The following is a 10,004-nucleotide window of genomic DNA, read 5'->3' on the forward strand; positions in this document are numbered from 1 at the left end:
AACCGCAGGGCACTCGAGGTAGCTGGTCGCTGGTTCAATTCCCAAAAAGAAATATTCACCATCCGCCCCAAATTTTGACGGGTTGACATATGTGAATTGACTCGACATTGCCACTAAAGGATGAACTGTGGCAAAATCTCAATTTATAAAAATGTTTTAAAAACGAATGGTATAGGTTGAAAAGGACAAAACCATCTCTCTACAAATGTTTTTTAATTAATATTAAAAATTTAAAATTTTTCATGGTTTATAAAAATGTTTTTTATTAATATTAAAATTTAAATTTCTTCATGGTTTGATTTATATAAGTAAGTAGTTGTTTATGGAATTGTTTGATTAATATAAATAAGTAGTTGTTTATAGAATTATTTTGTTATTTTTTTCTAAAAAAAATTGTTTTTACGGTGAAAATGAATTTAGCACCATCAAAAACTTCAAGCATCCAAAAACTTGAAGTTTGACAATTGTAACTAGATTTCTCAAAATTTCCAGCTTTTAATTAAAATAACATAATATCACACATCTTATTTATAAAGATTCAAATAATACATTATACTCCTGCACTTAAAAAATTAAGTATTATTATTTTTAATAATTATTATTATTTTAATTTATTAATTAAAATAATAGCATTTAAAAATAACAAGAATTGTATTAATAAAAATAATAATAATTAAAAATAATTGGAAAGTACACCCCCCTTGTGGCAGACAAGAAAAAAAAAAAAGAAGGGACTGAGCAAAAAATGCATCCTAAGAAGAAAAAAATTGAGCAAAAATGCATCCTAAAATTCTTAGGATGCAAAAGGCACTAGCCCAATATGGTAGAGATGTTGTAATGTACTATCTTGTTTAACATTTTGACTAGGTCAAAAATAGATCCATCTTAACTTTGGATCTACCAACTCCAAGCACCGAGAGGGACCAAATATCTTGAAATGCAAACCTCTTTTATAGTGAAAAGAGATTTGATATTTCTCTTAACTTTGGATCTACCAAACACCGAGAGGGACCAAATATCTTGAAATGCAAACCTCTTTTATAGTGAAAAGAGATTTCATATTTCTCGACCGCTTGGTAGATCCGGAGATAAGATGGATCTAGGGTGGTAATACTTATTTTTTAAGTGAAGAATATAATGTACTCTCCCAAACCATATAAATAAGATGTTCCATATTATGTTTTTTCAATTAAAAGCAAATATTTTTTATATAAATTAAAAAAAATTATATATGTAACTTTAAAAGTAATAGGTTAAATGGTGGAAAGGGAAGAATTTTTAAATTTTGGGTGAGGTTCAATTTCTATGAGGATCTCACCTAAAGCCATGAGGCACCTTCAGGTAGTAGTTGAAAGCAACTTAAGGTAGTGGTCGAAAATGCACTTGCACTCAAAGAGTTTTATTAAATGGTCTTGTGACCCGTGCACAAATAAGTGGATGAAAGCCCACCCCCAAGTCCTTCGATTTCATCTTTAATTGGTGATAAGGTGCATTGTTAGAGCACTCTTTCTAACATCACTAATTCAAACCCCGAAGTAGCCTTGTGTGTCATGTGAGGGGCCGCATTGGTATGCCTAAAAGTTATAGTGATAGTAGTTGAAGTTGACACGTGTCTCACAAATATCCACCCATCCTAATTGTCAATTTTATAAATTCACATATTATGTGTGTGTGTGTGTGAATTTATAGAATTGACAATTAGGATGGGTTGATATTTGTGAGATTTATAATATATTCTCTTTAAATAGTGGGAAGTTGGTATTATTATATTTTTGGGGGGTTATTAATTAAGTATTTGAAGTTAAATAAAGCTATAATAATGGAAATTAAGAAATGAGTTTATTAATAAGTTTATATTCATCTTACAAGTGGGAGGAGGGGGTGGGGTGTTGTACATCCATGGAGGAACTCAAGTCAAGAAGTATGTATGGGGATTGAGGCAAATGACAAACAATCAAGAGCAAAAGCATGGCTTGTTGCAAGGCTTAATATTAGTGATAAGGTGCATCGTTAGAGCGCTTTTTGTGACATCACTAATTCAAACCCCTAAGTAGTTGTGTGTCATGTGAGGGGCCGCATTGGTATGCCTCACGGGGGCTTCACTGGAGTAGCAATATCATAGCACATGGGTTCATACTGGGGGATATATTACGAGGTAAAAATGACATATTATATTGGGGGATATATAGGGGTAAAGGGTTTTTATATTGGCAAGTATAAAAAATGGAGCTCAAAGTTAATGAAAAAAATAAAGTGGTATAAAATATATTAATGAAAAAATGGATACCTACAATATTTAGTGAAAGTAGGGTTTTTTTTAATTAGGAAGGTGTATTGGTTACATATTGGGAGGGAGTTAAATTATGTGATTTTTAGAGGCATTTTCCAATATGTAGTCAAATTAAAGGTATTATTTAATATGCTATGAATGCACGTGATATGTTGGAGGTTCATTGAGTGAAGCCCCCGTGGTATGCCTAAAAGTTATAATGGTAGTAGTTGAAGTTGACCTGGTGTCTCACAAATATCAACCCATCCTCATTATCAATTCTATAAATTCACATATTATATATATATGTGTGTGAGAAAGAGAGAAAAATTATAATATAATCTCTTTAAATAATAGAAAAACTGTATTATTATATTTTTGGAAGTTATTAATTAAGTATTTGAAGTTAAATAAAATTAAAATTATAAAAATTAAAAAATAAGTTTATATTCATCTTACTAGTGGTGAGAAAGAGAGGGGTATTGTACACCCGTGGAAGAACTCAACTCAAAAAAGTATGCATGGGATTGAGACAAATGACAAATATTTTAGAAGTATGCCTGGGATTAAGACAAATGACAAATATTTTAGAGAAAAAACCTGACTTGTTGCAAAACTTAATATGAGCTAGCACGGCACACGTGCCCAGCATTAAAATCATATAAACTCCCTCATCATTATACAACATTTATGCAATTAAACCTCACCCAAGATAGTTATATAAATAACATTTTGAATAGAATAAAAAAGCTTCTGGACAACATTCCATGTTGTCCAAACAAACAGTTCTTTCATATTCTCAGACAACATTCCAAACAAACAGTGCTTTCATATGCTCAGACAACACAGTGTAGAAGTTGATAACTATGCCAACCATGCCTGCCAGCCCTGCATATTCTCAGACAACACAGTGTAGAAGTTGATAACTATGCCAACCATGCCTGCAACCTCCGGAAAGAGCGATTAGAGATAAATGGAGAAGTGGGGTGGGAAATTTCGCCCTAATTAAAAAAAAGGGAGTTGGTGTTCCATTTTAACAAAATATATATGTTTACTCGCACCAAGTGCTCAGAGCACAGTGCTCAGTAATGAAGGAATAGTAATTTAAAATGTACATGTTTAATTTATACTTATCAGTTGTCAAACCAAGTGCTCAAAGCACAGCGCCTCAGTAATGAAGGAATAGTAATATAAAATGTGAAAGGAATAGTAATATAAAATATATATGTTTAAGTGCTCAAAGCATAGCGCTCAGTAATGAAGCAATACTAATATAAAAATGTGAAGGGGGCTCCACAGATGTCGTGGAAGCGACCTTAAGTTCCGCAAGCAAATGCCAAAAACCTTATTGATACCATATGCAGGACGCAGTATAAGAGCACAACATGATTCTCACAGCTATTATGGTTCTCATGCGAGAAGCATTTATGAACTGTAATGTTAAAGTTATTCCAGAAGGATATGGGATTATGATGAGAATGTGTGTTTTCAAGTCGTGGCAGTATCAAAGAAATATAGAAACTTCCACTCAGAACTGTACATATAGCTGACAGGAAAGTCCCAGGAATTGGCAAGTTCTTCGGGATATATCAGGCAAATAGCCTGCAAGGCTAATTCGTCTCTGGCTCCGAGCATCTAAGTGGCCTACGTATGGCGATGCCATAGTCTGGCCAACCCATTTTTTTTTTTTGTGTCAGTGCCCTTGCTACAGAGGAGACAAAAAATTAAAGCCTCGACATACTTTTCCACAAACTCTCGAAAGGCCCACGTCTAGCAACCACTTGCTTGCCTTAGTGCTCTGACTCCGCACGAAACAAAAAATGGAAGACTCCCATCACGACATACCTTGGCATACAGTGACAAGTACAAGGATAAAGATAATCTGAGTGCCCGAGACTAGCATGGAATAGAAATCAAAGGCACCCTTCGATCTACTTAAATATTGGAGGTGGGTGTTTAGCCTGCAAACTTGGGAAGTAGCAAACTCATTATGATTGTTTGGACCAAATTGAGAACTGGTAAAGCAAAAGAATTGGGCACTATAAACCGTGAAGGACATACAAGATGCACCTGCAAAGACAAGGTCTCTCGAGTGTTAAATTAAATGGATCTAATGACAATGAATGTATGAATGAGAGAGAAGATGGAACTAAATGTCAATGTGCCAAACAAGATGTTAGACAAGTTAGCCAAACAAAAAGCTAAAACAGAGGCGCTGCGTAAACAGATTGTGGATTTGCATGAAAATTTTCATTTTAGGTGCAATAACTCCAGTGTATCCAGTTCGGGAAGCTAGAACAACATGCAGCAATGCCCCGACCTCAATAAGCTATCAGTGGAGGATGATGCTGAAATCAAGCAATACATGCACTGTTACAAATTTTTCCTTTCGTTAGGAAGTTTTTGTATATTCCATACATATTGAAATGCAATGATTTTTTTCAAAAACAAAGGTCTTTCAAAAATGCTAAACACAAAGATCAATTCTAGGGACGCGAAGGAAAGAACAAAAATTACCACATTTCATGTGTATTTGTTGTGACCGAGTACAGATTTAATAATATAAATATACTTTTTCTTATTAAAAAAAATTATATTCATCTTAACTCTAAATCTATATAAGCCTCAAGGGATAGCTCAAATGGTCGAGTTCCCGTTGCTAAGCACTTTCCCAGTTGGGAGGTCACGGGGTCAAATCTCCTCGACGCCCTCGGGGTTAGGCCTGTTATGGCCCACGGGCAGATCCCTTCGGGTGGAACTCTGGTGGAACTGCCCCGCTTCTCTACCGTGGATGTAGCGGCCACTCAGTGACCGTGAACCACAGCTTAAAAAATAATAATAAATAAATAAATAAATCTATATACTTTTTCTTATTAAAAAAAATTATATTCATCTTAATTCTAAATCTATATTGTTTTTGGGGAAAAGAATAAAAACTATTCATAAAGAATAATATGAATTTATAATATTGTCTCAAGTCCGCATCCTTGTTTATTCTATAACAATGGAGGACTCTTGGTGATAGGTCTATAGCTCAAATAGTAAAGAGGTAAGTTTGATTATGTCTAGAGACGCTCTCCAATCCAGTATGGAAGAGATTTTGTAATGTCTTGTCGTGTTATGTTATATTATATAAACATTTTGACTCGATCAAATTAAAAATTAAATTAAATTGATAATTACAATTACTGATGGTGGGTTACAAGCCCATGGTATTCCATAACCCAAGTTATTTGTTATGATAAATCATATATAAAGGCTTAAGGAAATCCATTATGGAATGCAAGAGTATCAACTTAAAACCATCTTAGATCAACTTAAAACCATCTTAACTCCAGACTTATCCCTCTCCGCGCTAGGTAGATCTGTGTTTAATTTAAGAAGGATCTACACTGGAACTCACTCTAGTATTTCTCCACATATTCAATTCACTATGGAAATTAAATCTTAAAAATCACTTCCTTTTTTAAATGTCCTTATTACCGACCTTCCTAATGGCTCTCTAACCCATCATGTTTATAGAAAAAGGACTCACACTATTGTTATATTTACATCCATTCTCACAACCACACATCCCAAAAGTCAGTTGTGCTAAAATCTATTTTCTCCTGAGCCCTTAAAACCTTTGCTCCCTAGTTCCTTTCCTCTGAAAAACGCATGTGATCCAAACATTCAGTGTCAATCCCTACACCTCCTCTCAAATTAATAAAGTCTTCCAAGTCACCTCTAACCCTAAGTCCAACCATTATGGTTCATGTCCTCCCTATGGCCAGGTCTCTCTCCCATATATAAAAAGGAACCGTGGATATTACTACAAAGGTCTTGGCCAATAGGAACATCAAAACCATATTTAAACCCCATAAAACCCTCAAGTAGATATTTCAGTCAAGCAAATATAAGTCTAACCCCATGCCAAGTAGATATTTCAGTCAACCAAATATAAGTCTAACCCCATGCCAAGTAGATATTTCAGTCAACCAAATATAAGTCTAACCCCATGCCAAGATTAGGAGTTTACCAAATTCCTTGTTACTATGGGAACTCTTACAATGGCCAAACAGGCCATCCCTTCAAACCCTACCTTAAAGAACATATAGCAGATAGTAACCATCATTGAGTGTCAAAGTTTACTATCGTTGAGCACTCTTTTAATTCCAAGCACCTTATTTTCTTTGATCAATCTAAAATCATTGCATCTGTCCCTAATTATAACTCTCAAATCATTCAAGAAGCTCTCAAGATCAAGATACACCCCAATAACTTCAATAAGGATATTGGATATAGGCTAAGCCAATCGAAGATGGTCATCCATCAACTCACTCATTAATTTATTCTTTTTATTTGATTTTCCTATCATTCAATGCCCACCCCTTTAACCATTTCTTTTTCTTTTCCCTCCTCTTATTTCTTTTCTCTTAAATTTACTCTACTCTCCTCTCCCCTCTTTCCTTCCGACCCCTCCATCCTAACAATTTCCTTTTCAAATTCAATTCCTTTATCCTTATCCATTTCAAGCTTTAATCCTTATTCAAACTTGAACTTTCCTTCAAACCACCTCCATCTTTACTTCCATCTCTATCATTCAATCTTTAAATATTACTTATCACCTCCCCACTTTTTAACGTAGATGTTCCCACCTATACTATCATCCAATTTTTAAATATTAATTATCACCTCCCCACTTTTTAACGTAGATGTTCCCACCTATATTTATTTACCCAATCTTTAAATATTACTTATCACCTCCCCACTTTTTAACGTAGATGTTCCCACCTATACTATCATCCAATTTTTAAATATTAATTATCACCTCCCCACTTTTTAACGTAGATGTTCCCACCTATATTTATTTACCCATTCCATGTAAAACAACTCTTTAACATTTTATTTTGAATATAAAAACAAATTCTCAAAATGTCAAAAAGAATTATCCTTGAAATGTTTAGTTTGATATATAGTTTTGATATGCCACTTACTTTTACATTTAATTTAAAACAATATTTTTATTTTAAAATCATAATAAATGGATAGCTTCAAGTTTTGATATGCCACTTACTTTTACATTTAACTTAAAACAATATTTTTATTTTAAACCATAATAAATGGATAGCTTTAACTTGAACAACTTTTTCTTTCATCCAAGTGAACAGTACTCAATTTAAACAATGTTCTTAACCAAAAATCTAAAAACTAGTTTAGGGAAAACAAAATTATCACTACCTGTACTACACAAAGTAACAGAGGGTGGCATAGGGCACGCCTTCAATAATGATTCCGGGCCTAACTGGATCAGACTCTGGTTAATGCAACTAAGAACAACGGTATAGAAGATTTTATTGCTTTTGTGACGCGCACTTGAATTGTTAAGTGTGAAGCCAAATTCATAAATCACATGTAGGATTTTAGATCCTTCTACACCACCATTATTTTCTAGATCTCTGGGATTCGAGATCCTTCTACACCACTATTAGTTTCTAGATCTCTATCTAAATCACATATAGGATTCTAGATCCTTCTTCAGCCTCTATAAATTTGTAATTTCTCTGGCTAGGGATTGCAAGCCAAGGTCCAGGCCTGTTACGTAATGCTAAGTGATTTCTGTTCTCCAGTGATTGTTTTATCTATTCCGTTGTTTCTTGTTTTATCTATTCCATTGTTTTTGATTGAGTAATCTTGTTGTTTCTCCATGTGTCTGTCTCTGAAATTATTCTTTGTTATTGCCGTCTAAGTCTCTGAGTATAAATCTGTTGTGTGTTATGTATGCTCTGAACTAACAAAAACTCGTGACCTCAGTCTAGATTAAAGAATGGAATCCACACTCACAGATCTGTAATTACAGAAAATGAATACAGAAAAATTAGGCCAATAACATTATTTATATTAAACCAAATCATGGGGCCATCTTGCCAAAACCATTCAAGAAAATGTAAGAAATTATAGATGAAAATTGAAATTATTAATTTCTAGGTTAAAATCTAGTTTTTTTTTCTTTTTCATTTATCTTTTAGTATTGATTATAGTGAATATTTACGTGTGAGTTATTTCATAATGAAATGAAATTATTTTAATGTTCACCAAGTTAAAAATAGTATGACTTATAAATTATTCAAATAAAATTATTTTAACATCCACAACTTCAAAAAGAAACTTATAAAAAACTTATATCATATGGAAAATAGCCTGTCCCTTTTATGACTAACATGGAAATACGACGACAGTCTGATCGTGACCAGACAGCAATTGCATCGAAATGGCCGAGGTATCTTCAAACTAAAAACCGGAAGTGTTGAAACTTGTGGACTGGTTTTCTAGACACCCGGTTTCCAACAAAAGCTATGCTGGAATATACCAGCTCCAAACGCACTCATATCCTCAAAACTTGGTTCTAGGGCAAGGAACCGCAGGGCACCCGAGATAGCTGGTCGCTGCTGGTTCGATTCCCAAAAAGAAATACTCACCATCCGCCCGAAATTTTGACGGGTTGACATATGTGAATTGACTCGACATTGCCACTAAAGGGATAGGCAAAGAGATAAAGGGATAGTCAAAGAGATCACGTGGCAAGCTAGTTGAGAAACATTTTTAAAGGGATGAAGTGTGATAAAAGGATAGGTGAAGAGATCGCGTGGTAACGTATTTAAAAATGAATGGTATTGGTTGACAAGGACAAAATTTCAATTTATAAAAATGTTTTATAAACGAATGGAATGGTATAGGTTGACAAGGACAAAACCATCTCCATAAAAATGTTTTTGTAATCACATTAAAAAATTAAATTTTTTCATGGTTTATAAAAATGTTTTTTTATTAATATTAAATTTTAAAAAAAAATTATGATTTATAAATAAGTAGTTGTTTATGGAAGTCATAATTTTGTCGTGTTATATTTTTGCCAAAAAAATTGTTTTTTATGGTGAAAATGGATTTAGCACCATCAAAAACTTCTCGCGCACCTAACTTGAAGACTTGAGATTTAGCACCATCAAAAACTTCTCGTGCACCTAACTTGAAGACTTGAAGTTTGACAACTGTAACCAAACTTCTCAAACTTTCCTATTTTTAATTAAAATAATATAATATCACACATCTTATTTATATGGACTCAAATAGTACATTATACTCTTGCACTTAGCAAATAAAGTATTATTATTTTTAATAATTATTATTATTTTAATTTACTAATTAAAATAATAGCATTTAAAAATAATAAGAATCGTATTAATTAAAATAATAGTAATTAAAAATAATTGGGTCCATAGGCACTAGCCCAATATGGTAGAGATGTTGTAATGTATTGTCTTGTTTAACATTTTGACTAGGTCAAAAATAGATCCATCTTAATTCTGGATCTACCAAGCACCGAGGGGGACCAAATATCTTGAAATGCAAACCTCTTTTATAGTGAAAAGAGATTTGAACTTTCTTAACGCTTGGTAGATCTGGAGTTAAGATGGATCTAGGGTGGTAATACTTATTTTTTAAGTGAAGAGTATAATGTACTCTTCCAAACCATATAAATAAGATGTGCAATATTATGTTTTTTCAATTAAAAGCAATTGTATATTATATAAATTTAAAAAATTATATATGTAACTTTAAAAGTATTAGGTTAAATGGTGGAAAGGGAGGCATTTTTTAACTTTGGGCAAGGTTCAATTTCTATGAGGATCTTCCCTAAAGCCATGAGGCACCTTCAGGTAGTAGTTGAAAGCACCTTAAGGTAGTGGTTGAAAGT

The sequence above is a fragment of the Pinus tabuliformis genome, chromosome 9 (genome assembly GCF_031772625.1).
Source record: "Pinus tabuliformis cultivar Carrire ecotype Pingquan chromosome 9, CPIR1, whole genome shotgun sequence".
In the NCBI taxonomy this organism is placed as follows: Eukaryota; Viridiplantae; Streptophyta; class Pinopsida; order Pinales; family Pinaceae; genus Pinus; species Pinus tabuliformis.